A 17,827-nucleotide genomic window follows, 5' to 3' on the forward strand; every position below is an offset into this window, starting at 1 on the left:
CATGATTGGAGTCTCACAGGCATCAGTATCCAGGGTACTTCACCAGTTTCTGGATGCCATACTACCACATGGCAGTCAGCACATTTATTTCCCCCTTCACCCCTGAGGTGAGGGCCAGTAGTATGCAATGCTTCCTCCATGTAGCACACTACCCTGAGATACTGGGTGCCATAGATTGCACCCATGTACACATCAAGGCACCACCCAGTGAGGAGGGTAGACTCTACATCAATCACAAGGAGTACCACTCCATCATCTGCTAGGTCATGTGCAATGCCCAGGGCATTATCATGAATGTGTGTGCTGGCAGCCCTGGCAGTTATCATGACTTCCATATCTGGCATGCGTCACAGCTGTACCAGATATTTGCTTGGGGGAACATTCCACAGGACTATTTACTGGGGGATGCAGGCTATGCACTGGAACCATGGATGATGGCACCCATCAGAAATGCATACATACCCACTGAAGAATGCCATAATGAGGTACACCCACAAACTAGGAACATCATAAAGCATGCATTTGGGCTGCTGAAGTCATGGTTATGGTACCTTGGTATATCTGGTGGAGCCCTGCAGTATTCTCCAGCCACATGTGCACACATATTCACAGTATGTGCCATGCTACACAATATGATCCTACAGAAACAGCTGCTGCAGAATCAGCAAAGGGAAGGGATACATGGCTCCACCAGTGCCAAGGTCACCACAGCCACACCCACAGGTGGACTCCAAGGAGGCAACCCCTGAGGTTGTCCCTGTAGGTAGAAGTAGGTGTGTCCAATATGCCCTGGCCTTGGCCAAGAGACAATGCATAGCACATGCATTGAGAACCTAGGGCCCAAGGGACTGACACCTTACTATGACTCACATACATATTAGTAAAAATGATGCCAGCCAGCCCACACAGCCTTAGCCCTAGCCATGTATTGGCTGTGTACTGGGTGCATTAGACAGAGTCAGCCCCGAACTACAAGGTCTGACAACTGCTGCAGTCGCAAGGTAGGTCACACACCTATTCACCACTTGTAAGGAGTACTAGAATATGGTAGCTTATGCATGGACCTGCCGCATGTATGCAGGGGACTATAGTGAGCTACTGGGTACTTGGGAAGATCTAGCAGCCACTTGGAACAACAGGTACTCTGTCCAATAGTATGTACTCCATAACATGCACTAGGCCACATGGTTGAAAAGTTCACCTCAATATTAAAGGGGGATGGCTAACAGTAGGGTATCATAATAGTTGCACAACTGTGTATGTCAGCAGAGCATGGGCTGGTTGCCCCCCACCCCCAACTCATCAGTGTACCCATACAACTGCTGTAGCAGTATATCTACAATAATATATCAACAGACCACCTAATTCTAGGGCTGTGACATAGAATCTGGCCACACGTTCTATGTCTCACATAACGCAGGGATGACAATGTTTGTGTGTATGCTGTTGATTGTGTGATGAATGACACATCCCTGTCTGGCAGCCTGTGTGGCTCAGTAGGCTAGGGACATTAGCATGGGTGATGATGTTGATGGTTTGAATCTGGCAGTAGTCACATCTTTTGCATTTGAGGAAGTCATATGGTGGTGTCCCCACAGAATGTCATACCCCTCACTCTGTTACTGCATGAAAGCTGGACAAAGCCAAAGAGAATGGGGGGACAAAGGGCCAAAACTAGAGACAGACATTCAGATGCGCTGATTCAGCTAGAAGGTGTCTAGTATAAAAGCAGGTTGCATCAGTACAGAATATCTGAAGGATATAAAGTCCAACATTCAACTGTTTGACTGTAGTTAGTACTATTCACTAACTGCCTTATACAACATTTTACTGGAACACCACCAATGTATGAGGAACAGGCCAGACATATGGGGTGAAATGCTAGACCTTATGAAACAATATGCACAGTTAGAGGTTTGCAGACTGTCACCCTTTATGTGGTGTTACATTATGGTCAAAACTGCAATCCAAATTGTAGCTTGCTACAGATCACCCACCATGGCCCAGGACCCCCATTCCGCATTTCTGGAGACACTGGGAAATATGAAGGTCCTACCAAATACCTTAATACTGGGTGATTTCAATTACCCAAACATAAACAGGGAGAACTACTCAAGTACTAACTCCCTTGCCCAATGCTTCCTAGAATTTATAAACTCGAATGCCCTGGATCAACTGGTCAACACCCCCACCAGAGGGAACAACATATTGGACCTGGTCATCACCAACATGGGCGACCAGTGTTCCACACCGGTGGTCAACCCCTCGCTGGTTAGATCAGACCATAGGCTAATCACTCTGGATATCCACATTCCACCCCCACTCCCAATCAAGGAAACCACCATGAAAAACTTTTCAAAAGCAAACTTCACGTTACTTAAGACTGAGATGGAAAGGTTCACAGCCCCCATGCTAAAGGACAATGCTGTCCAAGCTGCTGAAACCTTTACAAAGGCACTCTATGAGCATCTGCAGGAATGCATGGATCATGCTATCCCAAGTAAAACCAAGACTCACTCCTCCAAGAAAAGGAAACCAGTCTGGTGGACCCCTGCCATAAACAAGCTATACAACAGAAGGAGGAAACTAGTATAGAAAAGAGTAAAATCCCAAGAAGGAAAGACATCCCTGATCAGTATCAGCAAGAAACTATGATCCCTCATTAAATCATCCAAGGCTAGTTTCGAAAGAAAAATTGCCAATGACTCCAAAGATAACCACAAAGCGTTCTTTAGCTATGTCAAGAACCTAAGTGGAAACTCTCAGATCTGCTCTGAGTTAGTACAGAATGGCACAAAATACACTGAACCGACTGATATTGCAAACATTCTGGCAGACAGGTTTAGTGCAAACTTCACCCCTCCTCTCACCCCCTAAAGGGCCCATAACCATACCAGAAGAATGTAGGGCCCCATCAATCACCAACACACAGGTTAAAACAGCCCTATCCAAAGCCAAAGCCAAAAACACAGCTTCAATGGGACCGGACGGTGTACCCAGGCTGTGTCTTACAGGAGCTCCAAAATGAACTAACCCCTCACCTAAACACACTGTTCAAACTGAGCCTCTCTACAGGCTATGTACCCACAGAGTGGCGTACAGCAACAGTTATCCAGCTCCACAAAGGTGGAGCCATAATGGACCCCAGGAACTATCGCCCTATAAGCCTGACTAGCCTGGTCTGCAAGGCTATGGAATGCATCATCATGGAACTTATTAACAGAGACATTGGGAACCTCCAAACCTTGGATCCTACCCAGTTTGGCTTTGTTAAGGGCAGATTATGACTCCTAAACCTGGTGGACTTCTTTGAGACGGTTACCAAGGCATTAGATGAGGGAAATGAGGTCCACACAGCCTACCTAGACCTTACAAAGGCTTTCAACACCATTCCCCATTCTAGTATTATAGACAAGCTCACCAGCTTGAACATAAACCCCTATGTCACGAGATGGGCTGCCAATTGGCTCATGGATAGAATCCACATGGTGAGAGTTGCAGGCTCTACGTCCGACTCTAAACTGTTTGCAAGTTGTGTCCCCCAGGGCTCAGTCCTAGGACCCCTCCTGTTTGGTATATACTTCTTAGAGGTACAGGCAAGCATAGGAGGACTATGGCTGACCAAGTTCACAGATGACTGCAAACTAGGGGCCATAATTGATTCTCCAGCTGATACAGACACCCTCCAGACGGGTCTCACTAAGACAGATACCTGGTGTCAAAATCATGGCCTCAAGCTAAATGCCAAAAAGTGCATAGCCATCCCCTTTGGAAAAAACAAAGTACCCACGAACTACCACATAGGTGGTAGTCCCCTAAGTACAGAACATGTAATAAGGGATCTGGGGACCCAAGTAGATAGTAATCTCTCCTTTGATAATCATATTGCCAAGGTGGTTAGAAAATCCTTCTATGTGGCCCACCTAATCACAAAAGGGTTCGCATCTAGAGCAAAATAGCTTATTGTGCCTCTCTACTCATCACGCATTAGACCCATCATAGAATACAATGCCCCATTTGGGATGTACCTTATAAGACACCTACAACAGCTGGAAAGGCCACAAAAGTACCTCACCAAGAGGATTACTGGCCTCAAACAGATGGCCTAGCAGCCTGATTCAAGAAACTCCAGCTGTACTAGGTTGCATACTGCCTACTCAGAGGTGATCTCTGCCTGACATAGAAGGCCATGTCCAACCCAGAATTGATGGACATGCTCCACCTAAAAAAAAACAAATCTCGGAGAGCCACACACTCTAGAGAGATAAATCTCACCACAACAATAAATAGGACATGCTGGAGAGATAGATTCCTATCCCAGAGACTCCCCATGCTTTGGAACAGGATTCTAGTATACATCAGGCAGAGCCCCTCACTAACACTCTTCAAGAGAAACCTTGACAAGTCGATGGGAAACAGAAAATTTACCCCAGGATCACTGCAGTGGCTTTGCTGGACAGTGGTTCAGGGAACTAATGGCTCTGCTGGACAGAGGCACAGGGAACTAATCTAAGGGGTTGGCGAAAGCCAACACATTCTGGCTAGGCTTATAAATGCCCTTGGGCAGATAGCCTAGTACTTACCTATGAACCTATGTACCCCAGTTACAGATTAAGTACAGCACACAGCTGGGAAATGCCATGGACAATGTCAGGGAAGTACTGTACTGTGGAAACAGGTGCAGCTGCCAATGTTTGTAGCACACAAAATCCCAGCTTGGTGTGCAGGTAGCTCTGGCCTGGCGACACCTTGTAAATACTGACAATCCCACTGGGCATGCTCCTACACTAAGCTAATGAGTGCAATTCTGTTGCCTCTTCCTCACAAAGACCTGTTGTGTAGAAATATGTCTGTACATACAGGCAGCTACCGCTACATATCTGTCTGACCCTATCCCCCCCATGCATGCGTTGTGTATCTATATGTACCCATATACATGTAATACTGATATATATATATATATATATATATATATATATATATATATATATATATATATATCTCTCTCTCTATATATATATATATATATATATATATATATATATATATATATATATATATGGGTCTACTTCAGATTGACGACATTTCAAAATGCCGACAACCATATGGCCAACACCATATGGCCGACAATTTGAAATGCCGAGAACCTGAAATAGTAGTGCAAACTACTAAAAACAGTGTTGGGTAGGGGGGCAAGCCCCCCTGCACCCCCCCCATCCCCCGTTACTTAAATATTCTCACTCTGAGATCACACTACAGTGCAGGAAAGGGGACTCTCCCAGTTTCGCACTGTAGCGGGATCTCCACTATCATTTGTAGGCCTTTCAAATGTTCGGTCATATAGTGTCGGCCATATGGGTGTCGAACATTTGAAATTTCTCCCTGTTCTTGTTTTGGTGTTAATGTTGGTGGCTTTGAAACTGCCTGCCCCTCCTGTAAATTTGTATTTCGTTACTCCTTCTGGGCCCATCTCATTTGCTCACTCAATTGAGTGCAGTGAGATCATATTCTGATTTCAGGCACTCCTACTGTGTACAAAGAAAGCATTTGGGAAGGACAACCCTTGTAGCCTGCCTTCATTCTGTTCTGTTCCCTCCCTCAAAAAAAAAAAAAAAATATATATATATATATATATATATATATATATATATATTTTTTTTTATTCAGCTGTTCTTACTGTAACTGTCTTCTTCATATTTATTGGTTGGTTCTGAGTGCCTATACCTTGTTGTTGGTTCTTATTCTGCACTTATTACTGCTTGTTAGTAACCTTCTAATTTACTGCAGTTTTTCCATCTCTTTCTACTTTCTGGTTTAAAAGCCCGCGTTTGCATTTGGTCTCAGCCTTTCCTGTAACTAGTGTTGTCCGTGTACAGATTTGTTGTATCCAGGACTGTTAGTAAGCTTCTGAGCCCCCAAGCCCTTCTGTGTTGGAGAGAAGCCTTCTAGCTTATCAGTGGGAGTGGTAAGCACTAGGTATCCTGTCTACCACAGGAGGAGTGGTTTCTGGCCCAGAAATGATAGTTTATTGGCCTTTTGGGAAGCTTTTCCATCTCTTTCAACCTCCTGATTTAAAAGCCTGTGCTTGTGCTTGTTTCCTGCCTTTCATGTTACTAGTTTAGTCCAGGTACAGATTTTCTGTATCCAGGACTCTTTGTAAGCATCTGAGCCCCACAAGCCTTTCTGTGTTGGAAGGAAGCCTTCTAGCTTATCAGTGGGAGTGGTAAGCATTAGGTGGCCTATCTACCACAAGAGGAGTGGTTCCTGGCCCAGAAATTGCAACTATTGGCTGAGCTGTTTTTTTCCATCTCTTTCAACTTTCTGGTTTGAAAGCTGCACTTGCGCCTGTTTCTCACCTTTCCTATAACTAGCCTAGTCAGGTTACAGAGTTGCTGTATCCAGGATTGTTAGTAAGCTTCTGAGCCCCCCCAAGCCTTTCTTTGTTGGAGGGAAGCCTTCTAGCTTATCAGTGGGAGTGGTAAGCACTAGGTATCCTGTCTACCACAAGAAGAGAGGTTCTTGGCCCAGAAATTGTAGTTTATTGACCATTTGGACAGTTTGTCCATCTCTTTCAACATTCTGGTTTAAAAGACCACATCTGCACTTGTTTCCCATCTTTTCTGTAACTAACCTACTGGGAAGCACTAGAAAGCCTCAAACTGATACAAGCCTTCTAGCTTAGAAGAGAGACTTTGGAGTGATTAAGTATTAGTTTTCTGTACTTTCTTGCTGTACTTAACTGTTTGCTGCCTAAACGCCGATTTTCCAGTGTTTATTGTGATTTAAAAGATTGTTTTTTTCACATATTGTACTTATTTGACTGCCTGCACTTTTAAAAAGTTGTTTTTTTGTTTAAATAATTTGTTTAACTGTTGTAGGCTACACATTAAAGTGTGATAGCCTTTTCTGATCATTTGTAGTCATTTAAAGCTGTTTTAAGTGTATTTTTTTAATGTTTTGGCATTATCTTTAAAAAAAAACAAACAAACAAAAAAAAAAAAACAAATAAAAATTCCTTGTTTCCCGCCTTTCTAAGCTAGTATAGTCCAGTTTTCAGGTTAGTGCTGAATTCAGGGCTGTGTTACAAGTTTCTCAGTTGCCCATACCTTACTTGGATAGAAGGAAGTTTCTCTGTTCACCTGTGAGAGAGGGGAGCTTTGAGCAGCCTATCTGTCCCTGAAGAAGTGGTTCCAGCCCAGAAGTTAGTAGTTTATTGGCCATTTTGGGCTAATTTCTCTCTCTTTCATTTCCCTGCTATAAAACCTGCATTTGCACGATTTTGTATGCAGGGCAGCACCAGTTAGCTAGGGTTAAATTATTCCCGGCTCCACTAAGTCTCCTCTTCAGTTTTTCCCTTGAAACTAGTTTAACTCTCAACCTAAGCATTCAAAAAGCATCCTACAGCCCAGCACTTGCTCAGACCTAATAGCAAGCATTAATATACCCTGACACTTGATTGCCCAACAGGGCAAGGCACTTTATTCACCCCTCACCAGCCAGCGACTATGCAGCTCACCCTACTATTCAGGCATGACCAAAGGGCAATTTCAGGTGTATTCTCCAGTCCAGCTGATAAATCTGGGTATCCTGAGGCAATGTTACAACTGCCTCATGTACACAGACAACCCTCTCCTACCACAAAACACTAACATATGTGAGAGATGCAATTATACAGCTAAACTGGAGGCTAAGCTGTCTCAACCAAAGATTGGAACAGACAGTCAAGAGGAGAAGGTTAACACTTGCACCACACCTTCAGCCACACATAGACCTACTAAACCAGCACTGGCAAAAAATACACATAAATACACAAAATCATACTTGGAGGCTCTAAATAAAAACCCGCAAAAGCATCAGAGACCTCCAAAGCAGACACCTAAACAATCTGCACCTCCCGTCACAAACCAGACAACACATAAAACACAAAATCAGTATGGTGCACAATCACAGCCCTTAAGGTGAAATAACATACCTAACACACTAGTAATAGGTGACTCTATAGTCAGGCACACTGACGTCCCACTCACTAGGCTGGACAAGCATAAGGTTACTGTCAGCTCTCTGTTGGGAGCCAGAATCCACCACATAACACCAGCACTCAGGTCACTCCAGACCAAGTAGAAATATGACTCTGTCATTGTTCATGTTGGTGTGAATGACCTGAGATGTACCTCCCTGGACAACATGAAAAGAGACATGGAAGAACTCTCTGATCATGTAGCCTGGGTTGGTATGACCCTGACCCTGAGTAGCATCCTGCCCTCACCAAGAAAGCTACCTCAGTATAAAGAAAAAATGATCAACTTCAACAATTGGCTGAGCTTCTGGTGTCATTCAAAGGGGATCCAGTGTCTGTCAGCTTGGGATGACATGCTCAACAAGCCATGTTGCTTCACAAGAGACAGCTTGCACCTGCCACCCTCAGGCTTTCTAATACTGGCCAAGGCTCTTGCTGCCTCCATAGTCCTTTTTTTAAGCAAGGCTCAAAAGTCAAACCCACCTCCGTAAACAGCACAATTAACAAAACACTTAGGGTTATACTACTCAATGCCAGGAGTTTAAATCTCAAAATGCACACGCTCAAAGCACTCCTCAGTATGGAGAACGTCAACATCTGTGCAGTAACTGAAACCTGGTTCAAGGCTCCAGCGAGCACCCCAGCACTACTGGGCTACAACTTATACCACACGTTTCGGCCACAGAACATGGACCAAAACACAAAAGGGGGGGGGTGTATCCATATTCATCAAGGATACCTACACCTCTAGGTTAGTGGTGCAGCATGATACCTCTGAGATTATTCATGTGCAACTAATACCGGGCAAATCTGAAATGCAAATTGTGGCCTGCTACACATCACCCGCCATGACCCAGGACCACCACTCCACCTTTCTGGAGACACTGGAAAATATGAAGGCCCTACCGAACACCCTGATATTGGGTGATTTCAATTACCCTACCATTAACTGGGAAAACTACTCAAGTACAAACGCCCAGCCCAGCGCTTCCTGGAATTCATCAACTCAAATGCCCTAGATCAGCTGGTAAACTCCCCTACCAGAGGTGAAAATATATTGGACTTGATCATCACCAACATGGGTGACAGGTGTTCCACACCGGAGGTCAACCCATCACTGGTTAGATCAGACCATAAACTAATCACTCTGGGTGCCCACACCCCACCACCACACTCAACTAAGGAAACCACAGTAAAAATTTTTTTAAAGCAAACTTCATCTTACTTAAGACAGAGGTGGTAAGTTTCACAGCCCCCACGCTAAAGGATAACGCTGCCCAAGATGCAGAAACCTTTACAAATGCACTCTATGAGCACCTACAAGGATGCATGGATCATGCCATCCCTAGCAAAACCAAGACTCACTCCTCTAAGAGAAGGAAACCAGTCTGGTGGACCCCTGCCATAAACAGGCTATACAATAGAAGGAAGAAACTAGTTCAGAAAAAAAGCAAATCCCAGAAAGGAAAGACATCCCTGTTCAGTATCAGTAAGAAATCATCCAAGGCTAACTTCAAAAGAAAAATAGCCAAGGATTCAAAAGAAAACCACAAAGCCTTCTTTAGCTATGTTAAGAATCTAAGTGACAACTCGCAGATATGCACTGAACTAGTGCAAAATAGCACAAAATATACTGAACCTACTAATATTGCCAACATCCTGGCAGATAGATTCAGTGCAAACTTCATCCCCCTCACACCCCCAAAAGGGCCCACAACAATACCAGAAAAGTGTAGTGTCCCAGAAATCACAGATGCACAGGTGAAAACAGTCCTTTCAAAAGCCAAAAACACAGTGTCAATGAGGCCAGATGGTGTCCCAGGCTGCATCTTGCACGAACTACAGAACAAACTAACTCCCCCACCTAAACACACTGTTCAACTTCAACCTCTCCACAGGCTACATGCCCATAGAATGGTGCACAGCAATGGTTATTTCACTCCACAAAGGAGGGGCCTGAACACTCCCTGGTAACTATCGCCCTATAAGCCTGACTAGCCTGGTCTGCAAGGCTATGGAGCGCATTGTCATGGAACTCCTTAACAAAGACATTGGGAACCTCCAAGCACTTGACCTGACCCAGTTCAGCTTTGTTAAGGGCAGATCATGCCTACTAAACCTTGTTGACATCTACAAGACAGACCACAGCCATAGACGAGGTAAAGGTGGTTCACACAGCCTACTTGACCTCGCCAAGGCTTTCAACACCATTCACCACTCAGGTATTACAGAAAAATTCACCAGACTGAACATAAACCCCTATGTCACAAGATGGGTTGCCAGATAGCTTACAGACAGAACTCACACAGTAAGAATAGCGGTCTCCAGGTCTGACTCTAAACCAGTCACAAGTGGTGTCCCATAAGGCTTGGTCCTGGGACCCATACTGTTCGGCATATACTTCTCAGAAGTACAGGCAAACACAGGAGGACTATGGCTAACCAAATTCACTGATGACTGCAAACTGGGAGCCATAATTGACTCTCCGGCTGACACGGACATCCTCCAAAAGGGCCTTACTGAGATGGACACCTGGTGTCAAAGTCATGGCCTCAAGCTAAATGCCAAAAAATGCATAGTCATCCTGTTTGGGAAAAACAAAACACCCACAAATTACCACATAGGTGTCAGCCTCCTTAATACAAAAGAGGTAATAAGAGATCTGGGGACCCAGGTAGATAGTAATCTCTCCTTTGACAATCATATTGCCAAAGTTGTTAGGAAATCCTTCTATGTGGCCCATCTAATTACTAAAGGGTTCGCATCTAGAAATAAAGAGGTTATAGTGCCCCTCTACTCATCACTCATCAGACCCATCATAGAGTACAGTGCCCCATTTGGGGTGTACCTCACAAGACACTTCCAACAGCTGGAAAGACCACAAAAGTACCTCACCAAGAGGATTACTGGCCTCAAACATATGTCCTATGCAGCCCAACTGAAAAAACTCCGGCTGTACTCAGTGGCATATCACTTACTCAGAGGTGATCTCTGCCTGACTTACAAAGCCATGTCTAACTCAGAAATGATAGACATGCTCCACCTAAAGAAATCCAAGTCACTGCAAGCCATGCACTCTAGTGAGCTGAACCTCGCCACAACAATAAATAGAACATGCTGGAGGGATAGATTCCTGTCACAGAGACTCCCCATGCTTTGGAACAAAATCCCAAACTACACTAGGCAGAGCCCCTCACTAACACTCTTCAAGAGAAACCTTGATGAGTGGATGGGTAACAGAAAATACACCCCTGGGATCACTTCATTGGCTCTGCTTGACAGAGGATCAGTTAATTAATCAATGGGGTGGTGAAAGCCGACACACTCTGGCTAGGCTTATAAATGCCCTTGGGCAGAGAGCCTAGTACCTACCTATGAACCTATATATATATATATATATATATATATATATATATATATGTATATATATATATATATATATATATGATACATAGGGTCTCCACATATATCTACAGACGTCATATAGATAATGTACACACACAGCAACATTTATAGGGACATCCCTGTTATACACACACACACACACACACACACACACACACACACACACACATATATATATATATATATATATATATATATATATATATATATATATACATATATACACACACACACACACACACATATACATGGGGATGTATGGATTTTTCCACATACCCTCGGAATGCTGAGGTTATCTGCACTCATACATCAAAACAGTTGCCAAGGCCATGACAGTACACAATCCACTCACCCAGAGACCATTGTGCATATGGAATATCACCTTGTAGAGAAGAACAGGTGAACAGGTGTTGTACTGCACAGTGGTTCAACACATGCCTTGGGCAGGCCATACTGTTCCTGGCCAAGTTTGCCTATCTAACTGCAACCAGACACATATGGCCATACTACTAAGTATACACACATAGCAGGGATAGTGACAGGTACCCCACCTCTAGGACAGTAGATACAATAACAGTACCAAGCAATATCACTCTGCAGGCCATATATGCTGTCTAACACAAAACTACTTTGCATAGTCTAGAAGTATTGTGCCTGCAGTCACATATATAATAGACGTAACCTGTGGCACGTGCAATATGTTCTGCAAGTTATAGTGTGTAATTATAGACAGCAAAGGGTTCTAATCACACATCAATTAACTGTGTGTGTGTGTGTGTGTGTGTGTGTGTGTGTGTGTGTGTGTGTGTGTGTGTGTGTGTGCAAATATATCCCCATGCATCACTACAGATAAGCCCATCTGTGTGCAATGGTTATACATTTTATGCCCTGTGACTAGCTAGTGACCTCTACATTGCCTTCCTCTACAAGGCCTGCTGATGTCATCCATCTTAAGAGCTCTGGCTGACAGTCTAATATCAGATAAACTGTGTGACGCAAGCGATAAGTACTGCAAGCTGTAGTGTGTTATAGTAGATCGGTAGGAGCTCTAATCTCACAAAAGTCAACTCTGTGTGTGTCTAGAAATATATCCCCTTACAGCACAACAGACAAGCTTGTATGGGATATCTCTGTGTATTGATTATGCATTTTATACCCTGTGACTAGCTGCTGGCATCTACATTGCCTTCCTCTACAAGGCCTGCTTATGTTACCTTAAGAGTGTTGGCTGACAGTCTAGTATTAGATAAACTCCATGGTGCATGTGATAAGTACTGTGAGTAATAATATATAATAGTAAATAGGTATGGGTTCAATACTCACAGAAGTCAACCGTGTGTGTGTGCAAATATATCCCTGTGCAGCACTGCAGATGTGCTCTTATGGGCTATCTCCGTGCAATGGTTATGCATTTTTTGGCCCTGTGACTAGCTGCTGGCCCTGCATTGCCTTCCTATACATAATAATAACTGATGTCTGCTACTGGTCTGACCCAGACACAGGATATTTGTAGATGTGTCAACACCATCATCACACCTTCTAGATTTGTGTGTTTGGATAACCCAGGTGGCATGTAGCAACAGTAGCAGACTTTATTACAAAGTATGACTGCATGACTAAGCGGACTGCCCCTAATGTCCTACACATATGCATCTAGGGAGCCATGCACGTATACTGCAGTATCTTTCTGAAGTCATAAGTCTGCTGTGCTGCCATGCCATGCTCTGCCTCTGTATTGCCCCATGTGTCGATAGTGTATCCCCTTAGACTCTTGGAACAGACACTATAAACAGGTCTGTGACACAGCTGTCACTCTGTAACAGTACCGCCAGTCCAACATCATGCAACAAAGATACACAAGCTGTGATGTGTAGTCATGACACATGCCAGCGTACAGTACCTCTTGTGGCCCACAATAGTTGGCATAGCAAAATAATACTGCACTACACAACTGCATATCAAGTAATATAGATACCCTATGCAGCAGACACATAGCAGCATTTCCATGCATCGATGGCAGAGATGTGGCACAGGTATCATCACATGCACAGGATGTGGTGTGAGGGTGGCCAGAGGTCTAGGTTGTGCCAAGCAGTTGACAGCATGTGTGTGAGTCAAGAGGGGTGCAGGTTAGTTGGCCCATGGAGAGGTGCCATGTGTGTCTGTAGGTGACCTGTATGTGATGGTAGTGTTTGAGTGTGTACACAGTCAAGCCAAGTGGTAGCCCTACATGTGTGTATGTTGGGCAGCTGTGGATCATACATGGTAGAGTGGGAAGTTCACCATCTCTGGCCACAAACATGGGAACTGGATCTGCCACGAGTAGCACTGGCACCACCATGACCAAGGTCAGATGTGGTGCTAGTACCTAATGGTGACTGCTGGGTCTGTGCTCCCCAATGGGACTGCCCAGCACACATTACCTGCCACATTGTGGTGTGGACAGCACACTTCCCTCTGTAGTGCTGGAGGTACTGCCACTACAGGAGCATGACTGTGCATGGCCACGTGGACTCTCAGCAGACGGTGTTGCTGACCGATGTCCACTTGTCCGAAGCCCAACTCCAACAGATGTTCCAGCACAGACAATGTATGGTCTAGGACAGACACTGTCTTAGCCCACCTTCTCTCCACTGCATCAGTGAACTGATCCAAGGTGTCCTCAATGCGGTGGAGGCAGTCACAGATGTCAGACTGTGCTGCATCCATAACCCTAAGCATACGTCTGTCTGACTCTGATATGCTAATTGCAGCCAAAACAGCTGTATTGCACTATCATTAGCCAATGACATGCCACCACAGTGCAATATATAAGGCCTTCACGTAGAACTGGGCCCCTTTATTAGCTCTTCAGATGGATAGTACTGAGGCGTCGAGACTACAGCATCACAGAGGGTAGGTATCATAACTGCCAGCTGTAGAGATTTATGCCATATGTCCACAGTTTTGCCTAATATGTGTGGTCAGTGTCTCATGATATTGTAGTCATCTGTACATTCACTGGCAAATCATTGTGGATTGATGCCAGTAATGAAAGACACACATCTGGGTGTCAGATGTCATGCCCATCAACATATGCATGCCAATACAATAGCTTAATTCTATCACCTGACTATCTTTGTAAGAGCGCACTGTAAAACATGTCCCTAACTCTGGGCCTTTGCCCCCACATTAAGTATAGCTGTGTCCAGATTCCTTGTTCTAGGGGGTTGGGAGGTATGGTAGATCTGTAGCAGCTACCTTTATGTACAGGCTAGAATACATAAGGGGGAGTGTGAACACTTTTGAGGACAGCAAGCTGTATGTGTATGTGTGGTAGCTGTGTCAGCCCTGTCATTATGGCAGAGCTAGGGTAAGTGTACCCTTTACAGTCCAAGCGAGGCATGTGATTAAGTAAAGTCTGTTATGCAAAAGTGCCAATACCAGAGTAGTAGGCAACATATAGTTAGGCTATACAGATATGTGCAGTGTGTCCCTATCTTGCAAAACTGAGTAGCAGTTCATTAATTAGCAGTAACCTGTGTGGATTATGAATGCATGACTCAGTCATTACTTGCTTTCATCACAATAATGTAATTGAAGTGCAACACAAAACTGGATTTGAACCCAGGACTGTGTGTGGCAAAACGTATTGTAAGGAAGGAATTTAATTCACTTACCTACAGAGTGACTGAGCTGTACTTGTATTTGTAAGATATATGTGCACATATACAGGCTGTGTGAAACATTTCTACATCCATAAGTATGTGCATGGCTTTATATGGTTGTATGTCTGCACCAGGGTCCCAGTTGTACATACACTTTGCCATTGCTGCCTTAGCAGGTGTCTTTCCACATGTTGCTGAGAAAAGGGCACATATACCTGATATCACATGCCTCACTTATATCAATTATTATTTCTTTGTCCACTGGTGTATTATTGCACCAGCGTCAAAGGTACACTTCTCTTTTTCCCATAAGTTAATTTATTTCAGTTACATGCTTAATGACTGTAGGTAGCTATCAGTATGTTTTGCAGGAAACAACTGTTTAATCTAAGACCTGTGTAGCATGGTGGGTTAATGCAGTGTGCCATGGTTGAAAGGGGCCTGGGTTCAAGAGTTGGCATAGGTATTTACTTTCTACATGTGGCTAACACTATGATAAAAATGTATAATCATTAAAGCAGTTTAGAGCTCATTTAAGCTGAGCTAAGCAAAGAGGCGCTGCACAAACCCATGCTAAAAATATAAAGAAAAGAAAAAAGAGGTGATAGGAAAGTGGTGAAATGGAGGGGCAAGTAGGGGGAAAAACATAAGGTGGAATTCAATAAAGCCTACATGGAGCGATTCTCAGTGTAGGCATAGTGGCATGGCCCCAACATGGAAACCAGCTGGCAGGTGATCGAGTAAACAGAGCAGAGGGGTATACACACGGCATGTGGACACAGAAGTGTCCATGGAGTACAAATCACCTTATAAGCTGGTGAATTCCATGCAAATGAGGGTGATTTGTGATCCAAGAAGCAGAAAGGCACCTGTGTTGGTGTCAGAGATGTACAAGGAAAGAAACCGTGTACCGGAATGTAAATTTTAAATAGGGTCTGTAAAAGGCCAAAAAGGAAGGTTGGATCCTGCACTGTAGGCATGCATATGGTGAAAACTATGGCCAGTGAGTCCAAAAAGCAATGCACATCAATAAAAAATATTATTTTTTTTAATACATAGATTATGTTTGTGCAGCACACAGCAATGCACAAACCTGCTGTTATGCAAAAATAATTAAATAGTTGAAAAACTAAAAATAAGACATTTGCAAAAATAATGTATGATAATACCATGTATGCAGAGTGTACAATGGTAGGTTGCAGTGGTTACTAAGAAGGCAGGCCCTGGAGTTGTGAAGTATCTAGGGTATATTCAAGTAGGTGTATACAAATGAGCTGTGGTTACTGAATACCAAAAAGGGCCACTGTGTCTACAGATACAACCCATGCTAGGGCTAGAACCATGTAGGCAGTAGGAGAACAGGTAGCTGACATCAAAAGGGGGTGTGTCACAGTGTGTTTAAGCAGATTGGAGCTCAGTGGCACCTGTTTTCACTCAGCTAAGCAGGGGTGTTTGTCCGATGCTGCTGAGCTGTGTTTATTCCTGCGGCACATGTTTTAACTGGTTTAAGAAAAGCTGAGCATGCCCATCATGGGGGTGTGACTAAACTGCTGAGCACTGTTTATACTAGTGCTGCAGGTTTGCACACCATGCTGCAGTGCTTAGCAGTGAAAGAATTAAAAAAAATAGCTAGGGGAAGTCAATCAAATAAAAATGACTGATAAGCCCTGTTCAACAGACACTGGCCCATTCAAACCCCCAATGATATGCCTGTCAGGTGAAATGCATCATAGTGAGCCAATCACCCAGGCTGCATCTGCAGCACATCAGTATAAAGCATGCATACACCCTTCAATCAGATTTACCCACATACTCTGCACCAGCAGAGTACACACTTGGGAATTTTAACTGACAAAATGATAGAGGTTGCTGCTTCTCTGCTACATCTTTATGTGCTAGAGACTGAAGTCAGTGATGATGCTGATACTGACAATAGGCCCAGACTGAGACTGAGAAGAGTGTTCAGGCCCACGGTAACCTGCCAGGGGCTACATGAGCTGGAGATTGTAAAGCGCTACAGGGTGGAGAGGCACATACTACAAGAACTCACCGAGCTCTGCCACCCTAAACTCAGACCTAGAGCCATCAGAGGGAAACCCATACCTGTGGAAAAAAAAGGTATGTGTAGCCCTTAGAATATTAGCTACAGGTACTTTTCAAAGACCAACTGGGGACATAACAGGGGTCTCACAGGCAACTGCATCCAGGGTACTCCAACAGTTCTTGGATACCATGCAAGCACATGCCAGGGAGCACAGTTATTTACCCCACACCCCTGAGGAGAGGACCAGCAATATGCATCTCTTCCACCATGTAGCACACTACCCTGAGGTACTGGTTGCCAAAATTCTACACTCATGTCCACATCAAAGCACCACCTGGTGAAGAGGGTAGAGTCTATGTCAATGGCAAGGGGTATCACTCCATCAACTGCCAGGTCATGTGCAATGCCCAGGGCATTATCATGAATGTGTGTGCTGGCAGCCCTGGCAGTTATCACAACTCCCACATCTGGCATGCATCACAGCTGTACCAGACGTTTGCCAGGAGAGACATCCCATATCGCCATCTATTGGGGGATGCTGGCTATGCACTTGAACCCTGGATGATGACACCAATCAGAAATGCACACAGACCTGCCAAAGAATGCCATAATGAGGCGCAGGCACAAACTAGGAATATCATAGAGCATGTGTTTGGGCTGCTGAAGTCACGGTTCCGCTGCCTTGATATATGTGGTGGAGCCCTGCAGTACTCT

This window comes from Protopterus annectens, chromosome 6.part0 (genome assembly GCF_019279795.1).
Source record: "Protopterus annectens isolate FY-2018-M chromosome 6.part0, PAN1.0, whole genome shotgun sequence".
NCBI lineage: Eukaryota > Metazoa > Chordata > Ceratodontiformes > Protopteridae > Protopterus > Protopterus annectens.